General features: G+C 35.7%; 1 pseudogene; it reads left to right on the top strand.

The window, feature by feature from the left end:
- Window positions 1-2,146: 2,146 nt before the first annotated feature.
- Window positions 2,147-27,014, top strand: part of LOC132313799 (heat shock protein 82-like) — a 56,091-nt pseudogene continuing 31,223 nt past the window's right edge.

Here is a 27,014-nt window from a genome sequence, read left to right as displayed (position 1 = left end):
AAGAGAGAGAAGAATCTTGGGATTTAGAGATCACCACCAAGCAATGCATTTTTATACCATTGACAAGTGACTAATGAGGGCAAATGGTGTGTTGCAATATTGGTGTGTGTGCGTGTTTGATTGATTCAACAAGTAAGGATGACTAGTTAAGCATGTATTGTCTAAACATCATGTGAAAGGCATAATATATCTAAGCAATGAAGCATATATTGTATAAACAACATGTGAAAGGCACAATAGATCAAAACAAGTCATTAATCCTTTCATTAAGCTCACAATCCAAATACAACACAAGGTTAGAGACATATGCTACTTGCATTCAAAAGCTTGGATCATTAAACAACAAGCATAGATTGTCCTCCCACTTAACACTACACTACAACTATACTACATCTACATTACTAGCATGAAAATAAACTATAGGAGAGGCACAATCCATCAACGAATAAGTACGAACCATCAATAAAATCACAAGAGCATTCCTTTAAGCACTATGTTTTGACAATCCCTAAATCTATAGCATCAATACACATAGACATGCATGAATAACACAAAATCTAGAGACAAGCACATGAACATCTATTCTAGCATACATAGACATATGGATAGAATAAAATGATCAATTGAAAGCATTTAACCACATAAATCATTGAACAATCAAGATCTATATATATCAAAGTGTCAAAACATTAATTACAACACTAATCCCTAAAAAATACACAAGTTTAAGATATAGAAAACATGCTTTGGGCTAACTCTAGCCCCAAGAGGATGTCTAGCCACTCATGGTGATGCTCCTCCAACCCTCAAAGGCCAACTTTATGGAAAAAATCTGCTCCTTAGATGATGAAGAGTCTCCAATGGTGTCTCTAGCCTCCTTCTCTTTTCTTCTATACTAAAAATAGCCTCTAAAGTTGTCTCTACCAAATGCTAAGTCTCCTCCCCTTAAAAAGTGCATCATATTCCTTTTATAGGTAGGTTAAGTGACACACAAAATAAGCTGGGGTCGTGCAAAGAATATTCTCTAATGATTGGATAGAGGACGGATTGAATAAGCTGGCTTTTTAACTTTTTCGCACTGGAGGAAGTTTGATCGATCGAACCTTGGACTTGGATCGATCGAACTTGGCTGAGATCTATCAAACTAAGGTTGGATCAATCCAACTGGTTAAGCTTTTTGGGAAAAGACAAATTCGAGATATTTTGGGAGATATTTTTGGGAAAAGGAGAAAAGTGGTTAGTGGGTGGTACAGCTGTGGATAAGATAAATCATTTGAATAAGGACAAAAGTGTTCGATCGATCAAAGGGTGGTGTTGGATCGATCAAACTTTGGACTTTTTACTTTAGGTTAAGGTTTGGATCTATCTTGAAGTACTGAGATCGATCAGTGTTCGATCGATCGAACCTTGAAGTTGGATTGATCGAACTTTGTGCTTCCCACCTTTGGCTTCATTTGCTTCTTTCTTTCTCCACTTTGCTCCTTTCTTTGTTTAATCCCAGAATTGGTTCAATTAAGCTCTTATTTGGCTGAGTTAGCTTATTTTTGGGATAAGTGCCTGAAAATGGAAATAATACGAAATCAATCTAAAACGGTAAAGTAAGATAGATAAAAGTACTAGAATGCCTAAGTTTAAGGGGTTTAAATATGCATTTTTCAATGCTCATTAGGGATAATGTTGAAGCACCCGTAGAAGTGGGTGAAGGTTCTGTGGCACTGGAGTTGAATCGTTTGTTGCAAATTGCCATGAGGTCAACGATTGCTACTCAGTCGCAGTCGCACCACAACCTACAGTTCAAGTTGAGGAGACGCCAGCTCAGAAGCTTCTCTAGATCATTAAGGGGTTTTCTCAGCTGATACCGGTTATGTTTGAGGGCGGTGCGGATCCAATGGTAGCAGACGACTACATGGATCAAGTTGAGACATAGTTGACCTTAATGGATGTGATAGAGGATCACCTGAAGATCATCCTAGCAATTTACAAGTTTGCTAAAGATGCCAAACTTTGGTGGAAGACGGTTATGAATCAGCATAAAATAGAAGAGATGAGTTGGGACAAGTTCAAGGAACTATTTTACGAGAAGTATTTTCTGCTTTCTAAAAGATCGGAGTTGAAAGACCAGTTTCTTTGCCTTATTTAAGGCAATATGTCAGTGACGGAGTATGAGAACAGGTTCACTTCACTTTCTCGCTTCGCTCCGGAAATGGTAAGAGATGAAGTTGATAAGACTCGGAAATTTGTTTTCGGTCTTAATGATAGAATGAGGTCATTGATAATGGCACAGTTTATCAATGTTTATTCTGAGGCAGTAGAGAGGGCCTTGATGCTTGAGGCTGATATTAAAGATAAGGATGCAAGAAGGGAGCAGTGGAAACAAAAGAGAAATGCAGAACATTTTTAGAGGGACCTTCAGGGAAGAGGAATAGGGGTGGTTCATCTTAGTTTTAGGGGCAGCAGTCAGCACGATCTGCTCCTACCACTCCTATACCAGCAGGGTCTGCCAGGAGTGGTGTCATTTGTTATCGTTGTAATCAGTTGGGCCACTATAAGTCAGAGTGTCCACAGACATCGGTTAATTCTGGGGCTTGTTTTGGTTGTGGCCAATAGGGCCATAAGGTTAAGAATTGTCCTAATCAGGGAGCAGGCACCAGTAGTGGCAGAAGGTCACAGCAGAGGCCGTCACAGTCTCAATCAGGTTTCTGATCACCACCATCACAACCTGCCATGTCCTCTCAGGGTTCACGGTCAGTTAGGAGGGATACTCCTAGTATATCAATGCAGTATTCAGGTGTTCAGGTTGGCAGTTCTCAGGCACAGGTATCACAGGGACGTGTCTTTGCACTTGCACCGACTGATGCATCTCCTGGATCGTTAGTTCTCCGAGGTATATTTCCAGTGTTTGGTTCTTGGGCCCATGTTTTGTTTGACTCTGGTGTATCTCATTCCTTTATATCATCATCATTTGCACTTGCATTGGGGTTAGAGGTCAGTTTCATGGATCGGGTGTTGTGTGTTGATACGCCAATTGGGGTTTCAGTGTCTTTGAGTCGAGTTATGCGGGATTGTTCCATTGTGATAGCCGGATGGACTTTTGTGTTTGATCTTATCCTCCTGGAGATGACTAGCTTTGATGTCATTCTCGGGATGGATTGGTTAGCTTCCTTTCGTGCCATGATCGACTGTTTTAGAGGTAGAGTCACAGTTTGCACTCCCGAGGGAGACTGTTTCTTTTTCATGGGAGATCGGAATGATTCTCACCTTTCATCGTTTTATGGAGTTCGTAGACAGAGTCATGGTAATTACTTCTTGGCTAGCCTTATAGTCGAAGAAGATGATGTTGTGAAAAAGGATTATCCTACGGTTGTTCATGATTTTCTAGATATGTTTCCGAAGGATTTGGCAGAGTTGCCTCCACACCGAGAAGTGGAGTTCTCTATTGATTTGAAGCCAGGTACCGTGCCAATTTCTATGGCACCGTATTGTATGGCACCAATTGAATTGGAAGAATTAAAAAGGCAACTTGATGATTTGAGGATGAAAGGTTTCATTCGACCGAGTGTGTCGCCGTGGGGCGCACCGGTCTTATTCACTAAGAAAAAAGATGATTCCTTGAGGTTGTACATTGATTACCGGAAGTTGAATCATGTCACCATCAAGAACAAGTATCCCTTGCCAAGGATAGATGATTTGTTTGATCAGTTGAGAGGAGCCAATTGTTTTTCGAAGATTGACTTGAGGTTAGGCTACTATCAGTTACGGGTCAGGGATGCGGATATCCCAAAGATAGCATTCCGTACACGGTATGGACATTATGAGTTCCTTGTTATGCCTTTTGGCTTGACTAATGCACCAGCGGCATTCATGGACTTGATGAACCGTGTCTTTCATGATTACTTGGACCAGTTTGTGGTAGTTTTCATGGATGACATTCTCGTGTATTCATGATCTTGGGAGGAGCACGAGATCCATTTGAGTATTATTTTACAGATTTTGCGGGAGCACCGATTGTATGCCAAATATGAGAAATGTGAGTTTTGGCTACAAGAGGTGAAATTTTTAAGGCATGTTGTTTCAGAAGGTGGAGTGTCGATGGATCCATCAAAGGTTGAAGCCATTTTGACTTGGGAGCAACCCAAGAATGTTTTTGAGATTCGGAGTTTCCTTGGCCTAGTGGGTTACTATTAGAGATTTGTGAAGGATTTCTCCCGTTTGGCAGCTCCTATGACCCGTTTGACTAGGAAAGGAATCAAGTTTACGTGGAATGAAGCCTGTGAGTCATCCTTTCAAGAGTTAAAGACAAGATTGACTATAGCTCCAGTGTTGGTGATACCTAAGCGTGGCTTAGGTAATGTAATTTATTGTGATGCTTCACGTGATGGTTTGGGATGTGTGTTGATGCAGGATGGTAGAGTAGTGGCTTATGGTTCTCGACAGTTGAAGGCTCATGAGCTTAACTACCCTACTCATAATTTGGAGTTAGTGGCAGTTATATTTGCCTTGAAGTGTTAGAGACATTACTTGTATGGTGAGAGATTCGAGGTATACTCGGATTATAAAAGTCTCAAGTACCTTTTCTCCCAAAAGGACTTGAACAACAAACAGAGAAGATGGATTGAGTTCTTGGAGGGCTATAATTTTGACTTGCAGTATTATCCGGGCAAGGCAAATGTGGTAGCAAATGCCTTAAGCCAAAAATCTCATGGAACTTTGGCTAGTTTGGCCATTCGAAAATGGAAGATGCTTGAATATCTAGCAGAAACGGGATTGTATTATTTTAATAACGATGTTAACAGTGAGCCAGCATTCTTGTTTAGTTTGTGGCTCAGCCTACTCTTGTTGTACGAGTGATTGAGTCACAGAGACAGGACCTGGATTTAGATGCGATTCATGCTTTGATCTCCAGTGGTGAGACAGTGAAAGATTGGGCCTTGCATGCAGATGGGGGTCTGTGGTTCAGGGATTTATTAGTAGTTCCCACAGGTTGTCGCGAGGACGTCTTACGAGAGTTTCACACTTCCTGCTTTGCGGTTCATCCAGGTGGTACCAAGATGTATCATAATTTGACACGTCAGTATTGGTGGAACGGGATAAAGAAAGATGTTGTTCAGTTTGTGGCTAAGTGCCTTACCTGTCAGCAGGTGAAGGCCGAGCATCAGAGACCGGCTGGTTTGTTGCAACCATTGCCTGTAACGTAGTGGAAATGGGAACATATTGCTATGGATTTTGTGACAGGTCTTCCACGGTCACGGAGGGGCAATGAAGCCGTATGGGTCATCATTAATAGGTTGACCAAGACGGCTCACTTTTTGCGTATTAAGGTAACAGATGATGCAGAGAAGCTTGGTGTACTTTATGTGAAGGAGATTGTAAGGTTGCATGGAGTTCCAGTAACCATTGTCTCAGATAGGGATGCCAAGTTCATTTCGAATTTCTGAGAAGGACTTCAAGCAGCGTTTGGTTCAGCGTTGCATCTTAGTATGGCATTCCATCCATAAACAAACGGCCAGTCGGAGCGTACTATCCAGATCTTGGAGGATATGCTTCGGGCATGTGTGCTTGATTTGGGAGGTAGTTGGGAGGATCACCTTCCACGTATTGAGTTTGCTTATAACAACAATTATCAGGCGAGTATCCAGATGGCTCTATTTGAGGTGTTGTATGGTAGACCTTGTAGGTCTCCAGTTTGTTGGACTGAGCTAGGTGAGACAGCCGCCTTAGGACCCGACATAGTACTCGAGACTACTGAGAAGATTAAACTGATTAGACAAAGGCTACTTACAGCTCAGAGTTGGCAGAAGAGCTATGCCGATAAGCGAAGATGGCCGTTATCCTTTGAGGTAGGAGACTATGTTTTTCTTCTGGTTTCTCCACAGAAGGGGTTGTTGAGGCTCGGGAAGAGTGGCAAGTTATCGTCACGATTCATTGGACCTTTTGAGATTTTGGACTATATAGGAGAGGTTGCCTACAGACTTGCTTTGCCACCACAGATGGACAGAGTCCACAATGTCTTCTATGTATCGATGTTATGGAAGTATGAGCCGGATCCATCTCACATTTTGAGTTGGGTTGATATGGACATTGATGAGGATGTTTACTACGAGGAGGGACCAATTCAGATCCTTGACACATAACAGAAGGTGTTGAGGAACAATACGAAACCAATGGTGAAAGTTCTTTTAAGACACCACGGAGTCAAGGAGGCTACTTGGGAGCTCGAATAAGAGGTTCGCTCCAAGTACCCAACGTTGTTTTCTTCCTTAGGTATGTCTTGATTTCGGGGACAAAATCTTTTAAAATTGGAGAGAATGTAATGGTTGTGTTTCTCCTATATATATATATTTGTAATATATATAGAGAGACAAAAAAACAAAACAGAGAAAAAAAAAAAAAAAAAAAAAAAAAAAAAAAAAAAGAGAGAGAAAAGAAAAAAAAAAAATAGGTGGGACCCACTAATGTTTAAGTGGTCATACGACCACGTTTTTCTTAACTCTCTGTAATCTCATTCCTTCTCTCCCGTCTCTATCTGTGTCTTTCTCTTGGCAGTCTCTTTGCCTTTTTTTATAGTTTACAAATTCAAGGCTTGATTTCTCCCTCATTTCTTAGTGTTTTGAAGTGCCGTTTACGGCAAATTGAAGCCCACGACGAGATCTTCCAATCTATACCAGTAATTTCAGCTTTTGGTCATTCTAGGGAGTCCGAAAATTGAGACCCATTTTGAGGGTTTGAGGTTGAATTTGGGGGTTTTGCATATAATTGAGGTAGAGGTTCCTAATTCATACATTCTTGCACCTTTATGAATTATTCTTCTTGTTTGATGTTTAAATTACTCTATTTGTGTTGATTTCTTTAAAATGATTCTAATTGTTATATGCATGAAAGATATGATTATATGTGTGTGTTCATGTGGTATGAGAAAATATGTTTCAATGACTTTATTTCATGCCTATTGTAATTTATGTGCTGAAATTATAACTTAGAAGCATGATGTTAAATTTTAAAGATTTCTATAAAGCATGCCTAAATGATAAATTCCATGCCTATTGTGTCTTAAGTGTTGAATTTGGTAATTTACAAGTATGGTATAGACATTTTATGAATCTTCTATGAGGCGTGTATAGTGTACATATTTGACTTGTACGAAATAAAATTTTCTTTATTGATACATCATTAAAATACATAAGACATATGTGCATTCATTGGGATAGAATGGGAAAAATTGATTTGAAAGAAATGAAATAGAGTTTGGGAAAGAATTTTGAAAAGGATTTTTTGAAAAACCCGGCCGCCTAGGAGTTGCCTAGGGACCGCGGCGTTAGTGAGGCCTAGAGGGGACTAGGGAGACCGCCCTAGTGTGGTTGAGTTACCTGGGCCCCAAATGACGCCATGGAGTTGCCATGGGTTAGGGACAGTGACCAATCCTCCTCTTGTGCCGCCATGGAGTTGCCATGGGACGGGTTCACTAACGGTTTGGAAATGATAATGGAAATGGTTTTGGGAAAATGGGAATGACATTGCATGGTACGACATTTTAGTGGATGGCATATTTATTTGTGGTGTTGGATTAATGATGTGGTATTGTAGTTATATTTTTACTCCTAGCATGGTATGATCCCAATTTCCTTATTCCTATTCATTGTGTGGATTCACGGGGTCTCAAGAGGTGTGCCTTAGGCACTACCTAATGAGCAATTTTGCCTACCCCTATTATTTAACATTTTTCAGGGTTCAGAAAAGAAGTGGTGGATGACAATCCCCCGCAAGCTTGAAGAAGATTAGGAGTTTTGTTTTGTTATCTTTTGTATTTTAGCCCATTTTTTTTGTATTGTCTCAAACTATGTAAAAGAGCATTTATTTTTGCAAATCATGGCCCTGTAACATAACTAAGATACTTAATTTATTTTTGTTGTAAACCGAGACCATGTAAATGCTTAAGTTGAAGGAGATGACGATGATGGGCTAATTAGTGAAGGTTGTCGATGTTGTGGTATTGGGAAATGCATTATATTTCTTTTGTATTGTGTGTTGGGGCAGGTTGGATAGGTCTTGAAAGGCCGTTATTTTTTTTTCATTTGAACAGGTTGTTGTAAGACCATTTTTAGCGGAGGTCATGCCGGAAATTTTTTTAAATTTTTTATTATTTTCGGTATTCAATTTAGGGTCGTTACAATTACTTTCTGAGATTTCAAATTATTTGAAGAATCTGTAGGGTCAAATATTTGTTCTCTAAGATATTTTTAAAATTCTTTAAAAGGGTTTTGAATTGTGTGTTGATTAGATGATTTTAATGATTGGTGATTTAGTTTTTAGTTTTAATAAATAAAAAAAATAAATAAAAACATAAAAAAAAATTGAAAAAAATTGGAAAATTCAAAAAGATTTTGATTTTTAGGTTTTTAGTTTGTTTTTGCTGATAGTTTTAATCACTGATTTGTCTAAAAAAAAAATTCTGAAAAGATTTGAAAAGTTTTTCCAAAATTCTTTAGGGATTCAAGACTGGGGGTCTTGAACCGGTTCAATGAGGCTGAACCGGTTCAACCCTTGTGCACAAATGTGCACTATCCCTCTTGAACCGGTTTAATGGGGCTGAACTAGTTCAATATTTGTGCACCAAAGTGCACTACCCTTCTTAAACCGGTTTAAGAGGACTGAACCGGTTCAAGGGCTCGGGTTTGTGTTTTAAAACTAATCCAGGCCTCATTTTTGCAAAGTCTCTTCATCTTTCTTGCCCTCCCTTACTCCATATCAATTCACAACTCACACATATATATATCCATACACATCATATTACATCTTTGGCATCATTCCATGCAATAATATTGAGCATTACATGCATTGGAGATTGAAATCAAAGATTGAAGAAATTATGTGAAAAATTGAAATTAAAAAAAAAAAAAATGGGTTTCAATGGGTTTTGTGGAGTTTGGGATTAAAATCTTAGAGGATTGGTTAAGTTGTTGGTTGATTGAAGCAATTGAAGCTTCATTATGCTTGGGGAATACATGTTTCCAACTGTTGATTGATTTTTGGGTAAATTGAAGAAAACATCAAGCTATTCTATCAACACTTTTGAGGTTGCACACCAAGTGTTTGATAAAATTCCTAAAAGAGTTACAAGTTTCAAAGTGAAGAATTTTCTAAAGAATATGGCTCCTAAATTGTCTAAAGAAGCAAAAGGAAAAGGAAATGCAAATCAAGACCACCAAAAAGGTCCCGAACCGGCATCTCCATCCAAGAACCTCAAAGTGGTTCACAAGCTCCTAGCATGGCTCCAATGAGATATCCATTAGTTTCTAGCACTTATAAGATTGAATTTGATGAGTCCCATTTTTACAATGAAGAAGCTTGGAAGGTGTATCTCACTGTTTACCGGGATGGTCCAATAAAGACAGAGAGTAATGTTAATCTTCAGAAACTCTAAGACACAGTAAGGTGTAAGCTAGTGAACTACATCAAATTGAATAATTGGCTTTACTTCACTAAGCTTAGCAAAGGCATTTATTGTTCCGATATGATTAGCTATTTCTATGCTAATATATGTGAAGTTCATGACACTTACTTCGCTGTCTCCCTATTTGGAGTTGATTATATTGTCGAAAATGAGGATATTGAGACTATCCTTTGTATTCAAGACAGTCGGCATTTGTGTGGACATACTTTACCTTTAATAGTCATGGGTTCTGCTGTTTCCCAGAATGTTCCAAAGATATGTGTGCCAAACTTAAATTTGAACCAAGATAGTATTCCAGCTCGATTTCTGACAGATAAAGCTACTTTCTTCAACTTGTTTGCTATGGCTAATCTGGGCTACTTGGAAAGAAGGATGAACTACCTCTTGAGCAAGCACAAGTGCTTTATTTTCTTGCTAATAATGAGACTATACTGCTTACAGAATCTATTATGCAGCTTATGATACCTCATTATAAGAAAAATTCTCGCAAGTATTCTTCTCTGTTTCCAATGATTATCATGGAAATTCTTAAACAGAAGAATCTGTAGATTCCTCCAAGGGCTTACCATAAGCCTATCATGACTGAATTGGATCCTCGTGCTTTAAACAAGTCAAAGACTACTCGGGAGAATGCTAGAAGAGCTAGGAGAACTGTTGATGAAGGGTCATCACAGATTTCAGAGATTATTCAGCTATTTCCTCCAAAAGGAAATTTCACAAGAATGCGTTGTTTAATAGGATGATGGTTGAGATCCGAGATCTCAAACTACGGATGACTTAGCTGAGAGGACAGCCATCAGGAGTTCCAGATGAGGATGTCTACAGGCCTATACCTCTAAATCCATCTCTGAGAGCTAAAGATGAGGAAGAAGATAAGGAAGGGGATGAGTATACAGATGAGGATGAGGAGGAGAGTGGTGAAGACTAAAGATGATGTTTATTGTTTCTAAGTGGTTGAAGGAAAATGATGTTGCTTTTTATGTTATTTTCTCATACATTATGACATCATGTTTTGTTTAATTATTACACATCTTATCTTTATTTTTGGATATTCCTGGAATATGCTTTCAATATGCTTATTTGGAATATGCTTTTTCATGTATATCTACTGTCCTTTGTCAATTTGTTACAAAAAAAGGGGAGATAACACAGTATGATATTAAGGGGGAGAGAACAGATAATAGATACTCAAATTTTTTTTTTTTTTGGATATATACTTAAGGAGGAGTTTTTATAAATTTTTATTTATTAAACTTCACTGGTAGTTATTGCTTGATAGTGTGCAGGAATCAGGTCAAGTCTTGTATCCAAGAAGAATGGTGGTCATATGTCATATGTCTAATTTTTGCCTTTTAACAATGAATGTAATTTACTTTTCTGCTTTGGGTGGATTGCAAATATAATTTTTAGGGTTTTGTCACGAAATTGCCAAATGGGGACATTATGAAATATTAATTTATTTTTGGCAATTATCGTAGACATAACTAGTCCAAGTTGAGTTGTAATTCAAATTACTTGTTCTATAAGTTATCAAGTTCGACAGGACTACAGAACTGGGAAGGCGTTCAAACTTACCATAGTCGAAGATTTTTGAAGAACAAGGTAAGAACACCACTTTAGGAAGGATTCTAAACAAAGTTGGACACATTCTACACCTACCATTTTGGTCGGAACTTACCGTAGAATGAATATAGGCTGAAGGAACCAAAAATTCAAGTCTGCCAACCTTGAACCGGTTTAAGATGCTCAAGTTTGGCTTCAAAAAGTCTCTGCTAAACTTGAACCAGTTCAGCCTCTTTGAACCGGTTCAAGAAGTCCTGTTTGCTATACGACTTCAGTTTCCTTATTCTGAATTGTTTCCCAGTCAGTCTAGAATTGTACCGAATCCTATGCACGAATTTTACCTTATTTTTCAGAGGGACTAGGTCATTCAATACTCTATATAAACCATGTCATATATATTGGTTTAATTATGGCTTTTACATTATTATTCAGATACTATTCAAAGCCTTAGGAAGATTATTTTTGCAGAAAATCAGAATTGATTTTTCTGATATCTTTCTAGAACACATACACTTAATCACATAGTGAGTTTGGAGTTGTAGTGTTCAAATCCTGATCATGATCATATAGTCGTATTAACATCATCAGACGAAGAAAATCTATCATTCAGACGATTGAAGAAGAAAAGTAAACGCAATCACACTTTGAAAGGGTTGGAGCATCCGTGGAGTGCTTTCTGATCTACCTGCTACTCTTCTACGAATATCGAGTGTAAGCCTGAGGTCAAGTTGCTATTGAATGGGGAGTTGTAAAGCCATAGGATCGTCAGCAGTTGGTGTTGGGTAGAACAATTGGGTGTGAGCCATCGGTATACTTTGTTTCAAGCACAATGGATTGGTTTACTTTGGACTGCACAAGTCCACGAGGCTTTTCCCATAACAGTTGACGTATTTTATTAACTGGGTTTCCTAGCTAAAATCCTGGTGTCATCTCTAACTTTATACTTTATTTTATTTTATTGGCATGTGATTAATTGCTAGAATAAGTAAAGTTAATAACGGTACTGATTTGTTTTACAAAATCTAATACTTTCCAAAATATATTACGCTGCGTACGACTCACAATAGTCTCTTTCCTTGAGGTGCTATTTGCCTTTATTCTAATTGATTTTGCTATCGGGTTCCTTAGCAAAATATTTCCATGATACAACAAAGTCGGGATTTGCAGTTAACAATACTGAAGTATTCCCTTTGAACACTCCTTGAAGCTGTTTATAACTTGACTGAAAGAATATAATTGAGCAGAGAAGAATAATAATAATTATGTTACAAGTATCCTATTTTTGAATTCAAAAGTCAGCATTGAGCATACACTTATTTTAAGAATAAATGTGTTTATTCATTATTATGTGCAACTCTTCACAAATAGATGTGTATTCAAAATACTTGAAAAGACAGTAACTTTTAGCGATTGCCATTTCAACCATATATTGAACGTGAGGTTGGATTGTGCACTTTTGCCTTGGAACAATTGGGATGGATATTATATTACTCTCAATACTGGCCTTTTATATTTGTTAACCTTCTAATTAACTTTGTCAGATATTAGCCATCTTCAATCATTTTCCCCTGCTTGACGCAATGTTTTAAAGCAACGTTGCACATACTTTTACGAGATGTCCAGACATTGAATAGTAAGTGTCCGTTTGGATTGGTTTTTCGAATATTATTTGATCTTTTAGACTTAAAAGAATGTTTTGCACAGCGTTTGGTTAGATTTTTTATTTTTTTTAGAAAAAAGATCTTTGGCTCTTAGAATAGTATTTTTTTTTTTTTTTTCAAATCACGGGAAGCTATTCCATGGATTTAATCAAACTCAATGATTTAATGAAACTTTCAAAACACCAAACATGCCCTTCATATATGAGACAAAATTTTCAACCGTGTCATAAAAACAAACCATTGATTAGATGCTCGCATGGAAGGATCCCAAACAATCTTGTCTCTTTTCACATTAGAAGCTCTTCAAAAATAAGTGATAGTTTATGTTTTTCTTTTTCTTCTATGTAAAAATAAAAGGATGATTGCAAATAAATTGAATCTAGTAGAATTTGAGATTGTGTGGGCATTTTTCCTATATGTTTGGGCTTAGTTGGGGTTGTTAGGCTCACAGTAAGTTCAATTCTGAAATGAAAAGATTTGTTCATAAGTTGACTCGAGCTCAATTTGTGAACTCCCTATTGTTCAAGCTTAGCTAATTTAAAAGAAAAAAAATGATTTGTGACTGAGGCATATAGAACTATATTACGGAGTATTTTTCTATCTTTTTATTTTCTTTTGTTACTGATACATTTTTATTATTTTGCATTTTTCATTAATAGATATGTAACTTGTTAAAACACATTCTCAGGAGTCAAACTTACTATTGTTCAAGCTTGGCTAATTTAAGAAATGAGTCTCCACTAAGCTAGTTTACTAAAGAAATTTTTTATTAGAGACTTCTATGAATACTTTCATTTCATTTGCTATCCCATGAGTAAATGAAATATTTATTATTGTCATTGGTGTTATTGTTATTATATTATACAAATTCTTACAATACAATATATATATATATATATATATATATATATATATATCTCTTATTTTTTATTTTATAAGAGTATTGGACCATCAATATAGTACTCCCTCCTTCACAATTTAAGTGTTGTTTTTGGAGAGTAGTAATTTTTAAGGGGACATGTGTGACATGCATTGTCTCCCTGAAAAGTTACTAACTTGCCCTTTTAAGTTTTAAAAATTAAAGTTTAAAATTTTAAACTCAAAGGACATATATAGAAAGATATTAATTATATTGTTTGAAAAAGAAAAGTCGACAATTATTTTGGGACTGACCAAAAAAAAGTATGAAACGTTTTTTGAGACAAACAGAGTAGTATACATATATTTCATTTATAAAATGTAATGGTCCTATAACCGATTTGCCACATCTTTGCTCAATCCCATTTTAAGTTCAAGCATATCATGAGCCCACTTTCCAAATGATCATTCCATTATATAACCTAGTTATAGAAACACAATAAACATGTTGCCTGCCCTCAACATAAATAGACCAAGTAAATCATCTCTTTTATTTTTTCTTTTTTTCTTTTTTTCAATAACAATCAAAATTGAACTTTTATCTGAGTAATAGCTATATAAAGACAAGAAGTTAAAGAACATAAATCACGTTATGGTCACTACCTTCCTAGTTTTGACTCAAGTAATATGGCTATACTATGATACGTATGGTAATATGAGTTGAAATTGCAATTAAAAAAAGGGGAGCAAATAATTATTCCATAGGTAGAGCTGTAGAAATATTACTTGTAGACACCTCACTTTTGACCTCCCCTTTTAGTATACCAACGACCCAGACTATAAGAAGGAACGACGTTTCTATCTCCCGAGACCATTTTTCAATAGGGCTTGCTTATGATAGAAAATCAAAAACAAAGAATCCGATTGTCTGATTAGATATTAGACTTAACCATCATACTTAGGATATTAGACTTCCCGGCACCTGATCACCAATTCCCCGAAAAGGGCAAAATTGGGATTTTACATTGCAACCTAGGGGTGGCAATTCGTGTTCGCGGGTCATAATCGTGTTGTGTCAATGTAAGGGTATTATACTAAATAGGTAAACCCAAACCCAACCCATTTAATAACCGTGTCAAAAACCCTTAACACTAACCCAGCCCGTTTATTAAATAGATAAACGTATTAACTCATTTAATAACCTGTTTATCAAAATGAGACATTTAATATTTGACTAAATACTAAATAATAGAAATAAATTGTCACAATTAACCCAAATATCATAAGGCATAGACAAGGTTTATGTTGAAATGACTTAACTATCCATAGTAATTGGGTTTAAATAGGTAACATATTACATAGGTCATATTTACGATTATAACATGTTGAGTTAAATGGGTCATAAATGAGCTACACAGGTTGAACTCCTCAACCCTAATCCCACACGGTTAAGTAAATGGGTTAATCGTGTTGACCTTTTTATGACCCAAACCCGTTTATGCCAAACCCAAACCCTTTTAACTCGTGTCGTGTTGTCGTGTCATGTTGTAATTTGCCACCTCTACCCGTGATCTAATTTTTAGAACGAAAAAGGGACTTCACCATCACATCCAAAGACATCTCTCCTTGAGGTCTCTACCCTTCTCTATCACTCACTTTGACCAAAACCTTCGGCAAGGCCCAAGTGGTTAACCCCAAGTTTGACTTTTCACGCCGATGGTCAAACTCACCCACAAACCTTACCATTATGCTTAAAAGTTCCAAAAACCTTAAAAATCATAGTAATATTGTGTACCTTCCAGCCCAGGTCCACCTTTGACCAAGTCTCTACGGTAGAGACTAAACGGTCAACTCCAAGGTTTGACTTTTCCAACGAAAAGTCATATGGACAAACCAATATCAACATTAGATTCTAAAGGTCCAAAAACCTTAGAAACCATTATAATATTAGCTATGTTCTGGTCCGGGGCCACTTTAACCTAATTTCAACTGCCATGGGCAAAATTGCCATATCAGCACTGTGTAGGAGATTCCGGATTTCACTACAGGAAAAAAATATGTGCACATCAGATGTATGAGGTCACTATGAAGTCAAAAATCCCTGAAAGTGATCATAAATTTAAAAATGGCATCAAAATGTAATTTCTGGAAAAGAAAGGGTAAATTAGGGAATTTATAGGAGAGAGAAAAGTCAAAAAGTGGAAATAATATAGAAAATTGGCAGTGAATTCACACGCCAATTTGCTGCTTTTCCCAAATTGAATCTCCTTGTAATACCCCTAATTTTAAAAGTATAGTCTTGGTATTTTATTAATTGTTTTAATTGTGTTTTTAATTCTTTAATTGATTTCTTGGCTATTTGTTAATTGTTTATATGAATTAATTGATTATGTATTTATTTGAAATACCTGTTCAGTTGAATTATGTGTTAGTTAATGTGTATTTGTGTTCTTAAATGTTAGGCATTTTCTTGTAATAAAATGGTTGTTTTATTTATTTATTTTTTTATTTATTTTATTTCTTTTTCATTTTAAATTTTTATGGTTATGGATAGTAGTCATGGGCCAACCAATTGGGTTCCATGGACTACTTGGATAAGGGGTTTATTGGGTACGGATAATTACCCATGGATAGTGAATATGTATGTATATGTTATTTAAGGAAAGTCCTTTGGAGATAATCTAATGTTTTCATTTTGTTTAGATAAAAATAATATACATAGATTATACGTAACTTATATTTTTTTAGTTACCTTTTCAGTGTTTTAATTTTATTTTTCTTTATTAATTGGATGTGGATTGGGAAAAAGGAATATGGTTTATATGTAGCCTATAAATATATAACTATAGGGTTGGAAAAAGGGGTTAGAATTATATCACGTATATTTTAGAGAGAGAGAGAAGGAGGAAGGAGGAAGAGGAAGAAGAAGAAGGATGCTAGAGTTTTATCAAATCCTAAAGGCAAGTTCTTTGTTCTACGCTTCTCTCTTAAATCTGTAATCTATATATCTCTAGTATAACTTTAGGGATGTTTAAAGAATAATTGAAATTAGAATTCATGTTTTAATTAATCTAGAACTAGGTTTTATAAATTATTTTGTTCATGGTTGTTCTTGTGTATAAATTAATAAATTTATAATTTGATTGGATTAATTTATATTTTGTTACATGTTGTACATAATGTATGTTCATATTTGTATATTAATGGAACGTAGAAACATGCCTAGGATTCCTGAAACAAATAAAGAATGAATGCGCACTGAAGTTCTGGGTTGATTCGCATAACAGTGCTCGGACCGCTGTTACAGTGCTCGAGCCTTGGGGGCAAAGCTCGAGCCTTCGATGAAAAGCTCGAGCCTGAGAAGGAAAAGCTCAAGCAATTGGTTGTAAAGCTTAAGCCTAAGAAGGAAAGCTTGAGCAATTGGGTGAAAAGCTCGAGCCTGAAGTAGGATGCTCGAGCCTGAAACAGGGTGCTCGAGTAATTGGGATAAAGGCTCGAGCCTTACCTGGAGAAGTCTCAGAAACAGCGTTGTATTATTTTTATATTGGAATTGAGGGGTCCTAAAAATCAAATAAGGACTAGGAATGAGATTAAATAAATTTTAAACAAACTAAAATTTATTAACACATGCTATTTGATTCTTTGAGGAATGAATGGACTTAACCTTTAATTGGTTTTAACAGTTAAGATTAAATGTATAGCATGAATGGTATATGGAGAATGCTTAAGTGATTGTGTAGTAAAATGTCAATCTGATTAAGATTCAGTATGTGTAGGATGTATGAAGTAGAAAATTTAAATAAATTATAAGCTGTTCTTTTTTTGTGATAGCATGATATAATATTATTATATTTAACTCTGGATTATTTGATGTACTTCTGAAATTGTTACATCAACACTTGGATTGTGTGGATTTAGTGCACCAGTATGGGATGGTGGCACTCTAGGGATTGATTAACTTATTAGTTAAGTCCTACCTATTTTATAAGGGAACGGATTAACTAAAATATTAAGTCCTACTTATATTTGTGTCAGGTCAACTGAACCAATTGGATGATACATAGTGGATTAATTTAGATTGGATATATAAAAATATATATATATATAGACATATGCCATGATATGAGCTTGAGTCTCATGATCATGGTTAGGGTGGCGTATATTGCAAGGGATGTGTAGCTAGATATAGTGTAGTTGTTTCCCTGGTAGGTCTAGGTACTTATGCTCACTTTATGTGCGTTTTGCATGTTGCCTACTATTCATGTTGAGACAACTTTATAGTTTAGTAAGGTTCCTTTAGTGTGTATCTATATATATATATACGAACTACTTAGCTATTACGTGGGTTGGCTATAGATGTATAGTTTCTCTGGTTTCTGTTTAGGTTGTCGTAGAAAGAACTTCTTCGTGGTCCTAACCCACTATTATTATTTTTTAGGTGATCGTCAATTCCAGACATAGAGTTTGTTGCTGAGCAAAGACAGTCCACATCATTCTTCCGGTTTTATGTAAGACTCTCTTTATGTTTTAGTTTTAGTTTCAGATTTTGATTATTTTAAGTTGTTTCAGTTGGAATATCATTAGGGGTCCACTAGATGGATTCCCGAGTTGTAATAATAATTTAAGGTTTTGGATAATTCATTTGGAGGATTTATTATTTAGTTTTCTTTTTCTGCTATTTTATTTATTCTTAGTTATTTCCTTTGTATTATGTATTCATTTACATACTTAATTGTTTGGTATCCCTCGGATCTGTGCTCGGACTTGATCACCTATGGCTCTAGAATTGAGGGGTATCACACTCCTCCCTCCACTAGTCCCTCATTTTCCTAAAATAGCTCTCCACCTTGGGATCTTTATGCACTCTTTTGAAAATTACACTTTGGTCCAAGGAAATTGCATTTTAGCCGTCTTCAGATTGCTTTTTAGCCCTTTGAAAATTAGAGTTTAGTCCCTCATTTGTCTATAAATAGACCTACATTTCTTCATTTTTAAGGGTTCACAATTTAGAAAAGTTTTTACGTTATGGAAAACTCTATATCTCTCTCTAGAAATCCCCTTTCTAGATATATACACACACACAAACACTAAGAACATGCACCAAATCTCTATAACACAACCACACACCTCTTTTCATCTTCTTCCTCTCTCTCTATACACTTTGAGAGAAAGGTCCATTGATTATCAAAAGCTTGACGGAAGGAGTAAAAAACACAACCAAAGGAGCAAGCTTGAGCAAAGTGTGGTAAAAATATCTTCCTTTTCTCTTTTTCCATCTATTTTGCTTACTTTTCATATATTTGTTCATCATTTGCTCTCTTTGCTTCTATATTTGCTTATTTTGTCCATATTTACATTCTTTAAGTTCTTTACTTAGTTTTAATGTGAAATAAACACACACAAGAGCACATGCGTGTTTTATACCAACGAGATGACATTCTTGCCTTACCATTGCTATAATCGGCCTTATACACGTAAAAGGTGGTTCTTGTGAGGTTACTATGACCTCTCAGAGGCTAACCAAAGTGTTAACCCTTCACGGGATGTACCAGTAGCTTTACTGGATTTGGAACCACCACCGATGGCATTTTTACACCTTACACATGCATTAACCATCAAGCTAGACATTTTCTACCCTTTTCTTTACAAAACCACCATCTTGGTCACTTCTGACCTTTTTTGACATCAAACCTAGCTTCAACTTGAAAATGGTAATTTCATTTTAAAAAGATCATTTTTGTTGGTTTTCGACACTTTAAAAACCTGTTTTAGCTAAAATGGTCATTTTGGTCGTTTAAAAACCCACTTTTAAGTAAGTGGTCATTTTTTCCCTTTTTGGCGTCGAAAACCATTTTCATGTGAGAGTGGTCATTTTTTGTCACTTTTGTTACTTCAAAAATCCACTTTTAAGTAAGTGACCATTTTTTGTTTTTTGGCACCAAAAATCATTTTCTTACCAAATTAAGTGGTCATTGTCGGCCACTTTTGGTACAAAAACATTTTTCAAAACAAAGTGACCATTTTGGCTCTATTTGGGTTACCAAATACCCCTTCAAGTGAAGTACACATTTTTCAAGTCAATAAAATAATCTGTAAAATAAAATGACCATTTCAAGTTCAAGTCGCACTAACTAAAACGTACCGGACACATTCATTTCCAATCTAAATCAACCAATTAATCTAAACCAACAATCAAATCAATCTCTAAAACAAACCATTATCATTTTCCAAAAACAAGCACAAGCACAAACATATACACACATGCACACATTCAGAGAGCACATAAGTTCTCAAAATTGTCCCTTATTTGGAGATACCCAGCATGAATGGATAACCGTTGTCCATCAATGAGTCTAATGACAATACAATATATAGCAAAACTCTGTCAATGGGTTTATTGGCCCAAGGTTTATGGTTTTTAAGTGGGATCGATGTGACCCCTTCATCTTCCTGGGAGCTTACTGGTTATATGTCATTGGAACATTGATTGATAATTTGGAAACGTTATTTAATTATATCTTTAAATAGAAAACCCAAATTATGCGGAATCATTTCATCTCAAACATGAAAGGTTTACACCAGCTTAGGACCATTGTCACCACTGATGTATGTCTTGATCATACAACGTCTAGAACAGTGTCGACACAAATAGGCGATTATGTCGTCTAGAGGGGATTAGGTCTTTAAGCAAGATTGTAATGATTTTGCCCATTCTTCCTGGGAACTCACCTAGCTGTGCACTAAAGGGATCACAATAGGTAATTTGGAAACATCTTCTAAATAAATAAAATTTCATCTTAGGATCCAATAACCTTCATCTTCAATCCTCCCTCCAACAATAGCATAACTCTAGGACACACACCATGGGCTACATTTGATTTACTTGAATCACAAAACTGGGTGGAGACCCTATAATACTCAACTATAAGCACCATAATGCTCATGTTCCCTTTATCAGTCATTTTCAACCCTTTGTGGGTGGAGACCCTATAATACAAATTCAGGGATATCAAAATATCCTTGTCTATCCCTATTTTCAACTCTTTATGGGTGGAGACTGTGAGATATATATTTTGTAATTGGCTAATTTCATTGTCAAAACAAGTTCGATCAAGTTTTAATTTTTCGGTTCAAAATTTCAAAGATTGAAGATTGGATGCAGATTTGAAGAATTTCAAGTGTTCATGATATACTACACTCCAGGATAATGAGAACAAGTCTTTAGGAAGTTTTGAGAGGTAGTGAGAACACTTAGAAAGAGTTTAGAAGTTTTTCTGGGAAGAAATACATTTTGTCCATCTTGAACTGGTTCAAGATTTAAGGAACAGGTTCAACATCAGCAGAATAGAGAAAACTTCAGGACTGGCCATCTTGAACCGGTTTAGCACCATTAAATTGGTTCAAGATTCAAAGGGGCTCTTCAAAAAAATTCTCTAGCCTCCTTGAACCGGTTCAGCATCCTTGAATTGGTTCAAAAAAGTCCTGGCAGCATCAGAATTTCAGTTTTCTTTTCCTAATTGTTTCTTTTTTCATCCTAACTTCTTTCCAAGTCCTATGCACAAAATTTTCTATATTTTTAGAGGGATTAGGACATTCTAAACTCTATATAAACCTTGATAGTCATCTAGGTTTATTCATAGCTTTAAAGAACATCAATTCTATATTTTGAGAAAAGCCTTTAGAGAGAGAAAATTTAGAAAATCTAATCTTATTATTCTAAATGTATTTTTGAGAGTACACACATATGGTCATGAGTGATTAGTAGTGTTGTTCTCTATCTCATCGGAATTGGAGCTATATTGAAGATTCAGGGATTCCGAGAAAAAGCAGGTTTTAATTCTTCTACATCAAGTTCAGATCTTGAAGAACAGAAGTAAAAGCGATCACACTTTGAAAGGGTTGAAGCATTCAAGGAGTGTTGTCTAATCTACCTGCTACTCTTCTATAGATATCAAGCATAAGCTTGAGGTTAAGTTGCTGTTGGATGGGATATCACAAAGCCAGAGAATTGTCAACAATTGGCGTTTGGTAGAATCATAGGGTGTGAGCCAGAGTCAAAGTTCAGTGTACTTTGACTCAAATATAGTGGATCGGTTTACTTTGGACTGCATAGTCCATGAGGTTTTTCCCATCCAAACAGTTGACATATTTTATCAACTGAGATTTCCTCGCTAAAAATCCTGATGCAATCTCTCTAACCTTACTTTACTTTTCGGTATTTATATTTATGATTGTTGATAATTAATTGATCAGATAATTTAATCAATTATAAATTGAGCAAGTTGACCTAATAATCAGATCTAGGTCATTAAAGGAGTTAATCACAATTAAAATCAACTAATAGCTTTCGCACCCTGCGTTAACACTGTTTTCACAATTAGTATCAAAGTGGGATACTCGATATACTGAGTAGATCATATTTGTTGATTTAGTGTTGATTTTTGCATCATGTCTGAAAATTCATCTTTTGTTGATGTGTTGTCTTTACCTCCTTTTTTTATTCTGTCATAAGCATGCAAATTGAATGGTATAAGTTTAAAAAGGATTTTGAAAGTTTGTTAGATAAATTGAATCTTGCGGAACTTGATAAAGATATAAGTTTGAAGTTTTTGTCTCTAATAAAAATTTGGAAGAAATTGGCCATAAAATTTGAATCTTCTTTATAAGATTGTTTTTCTGGAAAAGGAACTTAAGGAGGTAAATTTGTTTAATAAATCACTTGAACTTAAAATTGATAATTTGAGTAGTGAATTTGTTAAATCAAAACAGTCTTTTCAGAAAGTTGATAGTGACACTTGCAAAATTGATAAGTTGAAAATAGTTGAGAATATTAGTAGTTATAAAGAATTGGTATCAACTTCAAAGGATTTGTATTTTAAAAAATATAATGATATTTTTGTGAAAGTTGAAACCAAACCTTGTGTTATCTCTAGTTCTCCTAAATTTATTTCAACATGTCATTTTTATGGAGAAAAAGGGTATATCAAGTATAAGTGTCAGAAAAGAAAAATTGAACTTGGGAGGAAATCGAAAAATATAGAAAGTTTAAATTTAAAGAAGAAGAGGATTAGGATTTCTGAGTCTTATGACACTTTGCCTAGAACAATAAGGAAATCATTGCATAATGAATCTAAAATTGTTTAGGTAAAAAAAAAAAAAAAAAATTTAAATGCCTTACCATGCACACAACACTTAGAGCACTTTGTCCATATGGTTGGTGTGACGGCCCGAATTTACAAAACCCAGTGCATCAGCGAGAAACCCGAAAACTGACCCGATAACGAAGGTAAAGTCTTCCTCTTCAACCATCGAAGTTCCTACCACCACCAGGATGAGCTAAATCCCCTTCTAGAGGATTGAGGTAGCCTCGATTAAGTAATTGTCTTCGAAAGCATGATTATATGCTTATACAATTAGTATTTTCATATGTGACAATGAAGATTTATATTCATGAAATGGGATTATTGGCATGTTATACAAAAATTTAGATAGGTTATGCCAAGGGAAGATGGACCATGCTATACCCTTAGATTAAAGTAGTTAGGTAGATGGTCTATGCCAACCAAAGATAGTCTATGCCAGAGGATTGATTTCATGTACTAAACTTGTAATGTTAAGATTTTGATAGGCTATGCCTAGGGAAGATGGCTTATACCACACCCTAATTTAGGTGGATGAGCCATGCCAACCGCAGATGGGTTATGTATAGTCTTAAATTACATGATTTTCTTGACAATTGTTGTAGTTCTTTTATATTTCTACACTTTTCATATCACACGTAATTGTATCCCCAAGTTACTTATGAGCATGCATGATTACGCGGTCATGGTGAACTCAATTCCCTAGCCTCCCTTTTATTATTCTTTAAATTCAATTTAATTTATTTTAATCTTATGTAAATGACAAACAAACAAACAAATCAACCATGTTTTGTGACATTAACAAGTAAGAAATTAATCTTTGAAACTTGATTGCCATAAGTTTTGTAATCTTCGTGGATTGATACCCCTACTTAGCCGATTTCTTAGGAATTTGTGCTCTAGTGTAGTGGTTTATTATTGATGCGCACTAAGAGACGCATCACCCACCATCTATATATATTATATATACTACTTTTACTTTTTAAAGGATCTCAAAATTTTTTTTAACCTATTTACCTAGTTAGTTTCACAGTTAACTTACAAATTCATTCTCTTTTCAAACTATGGAATAAGAAAAAAGTATAATGTGCATTTTAACGTTGTGAGAAAAATTTGCATGTAGTGTCCAAGTGTCTGTGTCTGATTTTTGGACAATTTAAATTTATGTCCCAATTTCCGATAATTTGATAGATAGATGGATTCGACCTCTAGACAAGTACCCGTGTCCAACACCCATACTCGAGTCCGGGTAACATAGGTATATGGTACTTGTGGCACGCTATTGATTGTCGAGAATAGTGTATGGTTGAGGAGTGTAGGTTTCTACTACTCATGGCCGTGTCAGAATTAGAACACAACGCTTCCCTTAGATTTTTATCTCGGAAGATAGGAGGTTTTGGGTTAAGTTTAACTTTAAGTATGCTATAAGAGAGATGAGTTAGATCTTTTTCTTCATGCTCTAGGAATGGGAGCCAGGTGAGGTGATGTTTTATAATGATCACATAGTGTTAATCCATAGATTGTATTGAGATAAGATGAGGAGTGACCTCTTGGCTTGGTGGCCTATCCTAATTGATTTATTTATTTTGTGGCCTAGTAAATGGATATGCGTAAGCGTGTGCAGGTGGCACTAGGGGGCTACCACACTAGGTGAACTACGAGCGGATAAGCCAAATGAAATTGATGTGGACATTCCATTGTAATGGACGATATTCGAAGTGATTAATCGGGAAGAGATAGTGATGGGATCATTAACGATATGGGTTCTTCTGTTTGGTTGAGTATATTGTTTAAATAGTATGACTCGAGTGTCCAGTATGTAATCATTATTTTAGAGTAGACATTGGGATATGGTTTGAGTAGTTAACCATTGGTCAGGACGTTGTTTTCTTCTCAGGGTTGTTAGCGTAGTATTGCCACGTAGGATTTTATCCTCGTAGTGGGTTGTTGACCTTGGTGTGGTGAATCGAGAGAGGTCCGTACTCTCATGTTGAGTTAGTATCATCTTGAATGATTAAAAGAGATGTTGACTAATAGTGATTTGTTCTTTTCATGAAGTGAGAGGGTTGTGCAGTCATTTCGGGAGAGATGTTAATAGAGGTATAGGAATGTGAAGTTTTGCATTGAGGATTTAGTTTGCGAGTAGAAACTCATTGTTTATAGGATATTAGAGTTTTTGCAATTATTCTAGAAAAGAAGATGATGGAGGTGTTAGGACGTGAGGTTCTTGTGACTGCCTAAGTTTTTCAACTCGGTGAGTTAGTGATGACACAAAAGTTAACCTGATAACGGATTTGAAATGCGAAAGTAAAAGATGAAACCATAGTCCTTTGAGATATAAACCATCTCTAAGACATCAATGTGACATTCCATGAGGTCACGGAAGTTAAAGAGAGTAAAAGATGAAACTAGAGTCAAAACGGGCAAAATCCGATAGTGAAGGGCAAAATGGTCAATTCACAAATAAAAGGAGAAAATTGACTCTAAACAAGTCAAATAAGGTGAATACAACCTAATCTGATCATTTCACAACATTCCAAGAGGTTCTAAGAACTTTGGACAAAAATCCCACAAAATGCCCCTTTCCCGGTTAAAGTGAAAACTGATACTACCTCACTAAAACATGAATAACTCCCACTATGATTGGAATCTCAGAATTGAATTGGTACCATTGGAAATCTAACTCAAAATCCTTGAGTTTAGGCTCAAGAATCACCCTATTTGGATTAGGAATGAATGAGTTATGACCTTTTAAAGTTGGAACTTCAGTGCTGAAACACAACAGAGAAGCTGTGCATGTTAAAGCTATTTTGGTCGACCGAAATAGAGTTTTGGTCGATTGAAACTCACAAATACTTACTAGAATCCTAATTTTTAAAATGAGTTTGGTTCGGTAGACCAAATTGAACCATCGGTCGACCGAAATAGGCCATCAATCGACCAAAATGGCCCTGAAAACTGAAAATGGCTACTGTAATTGATGAATTACTGTACAATGAAGCTACCAAAATCTATCGGTCAACCGAAATAGAGTTTTAGTCAACCAGAACACCTCAAAATGCTGCTATATGACCTACTATATGCCAAAGGTGTTAGGGTTCAACCTATGCTTTGAATCCCATGATGATTTGGTTCAAAATGAAAGTTTAAAACTGATTTTTGAATGAGATTGAGTATGTGAACATGTCAACAAGCTTTATATGCAATATTGAATGTAAAACAATAGCTCATGGCCTCATACATGCTAAGTATGAGAAATTCATATGTCAAACCACCAAAGTTGGCTAAATATCTTTTTGAAGCAAAAGTTGATACTAAATGAATACAAGTACTAAAATGAACATGCTTGGCCATTGGCCTCATTACATCCATGCTTGTAATATCAAAAGTAAGTACTTAGGTATCATTACATATAAAAGTAGCCACATTAGCTTCTAAAATACCATACATCCATGGTATACAAAATATAACTTCAAAAGTAAAGTATGCTAAACACTTGTATGTCAATAAACAAAAATGTTCCAAATTGCTCATAAGCCACTAAGGATGATGAGCATCCAAGAACATAGTCTTCTTACCTGAAAAACAACCCAAACCACTAAGGTGAGTAATCAAGTTACTCGTAGGAAGAAGCATATGCGTATATCCTAAAGTTTTAATATCATTGCAAGATCAGTATAGACGAATACAAGGGAGCATTCCACTTAACGTCTATGTTCAAGGTATTCTAAGGGATCACCTTAAGCTAATGTAATGATTCCATCATAACATAATAACAATATCAATGTACTTAACAACATTAATTCACCAATAACCAAAATCACAAGTCACAATTAAACATCAGTTGTCAACTTGGGAAAAGAATGCGAAATTAATTAGTGGAATACTTTGACATCACGTCTTGGACTAAACCAAGATCAAAATGGTTATTCCAAGAATTAACCTGCTGGGAAGACCACCCTAGTGCGCACTATCTCAATTGGGGAGAACTCATACCTCCCGCACTAGAGTCAAACTCTAGCCATATCACTTATAACAATGTCCCAAGATAATCCAAAATCACAATCAAGTTCAAAACTCAAACACTATAATTAAGGCATATAAACCACCTTCCATGCATAAGTATTTTGAAACCACACAAATCATGTCTTAGGGTTCCAAGTCTAAAATGGCATACCAAATGGCAAGTCCTCATCATGATATTTTATACAATACAATACCACCAACCTATCAATTTAAATCATACCTCAACAATAAGCTATATATACTAGATTACAACATTATAGTATTAAGCTTCTAAAATAATCACAATTGTCATCAACAAGATCATAGAATTATCATCAC

Source organism: Cornus florida, unplaced genomic scaffold, assembly GCF_030987335.1.
Source record: "Cornus florida cultivar Cherokee Brave unplaced genomic scaffold, ASM3098733v1 CherokeeBrave_3.0.0_Hap2_Chr06, whole genome shotgun sequence".
Classification (NCBI taxonomy): domain Eukaryota; kingdom Viridiplantae; phylum Streptophyta; class Magnoliopsida; order Cornales; family Cornaceae; genus Cornus; species Cornus florida.
Note: the sequence above shows the minus strand (reverse complement) of the source record. Positions and strands in the feature narration are given on the sequence as shown.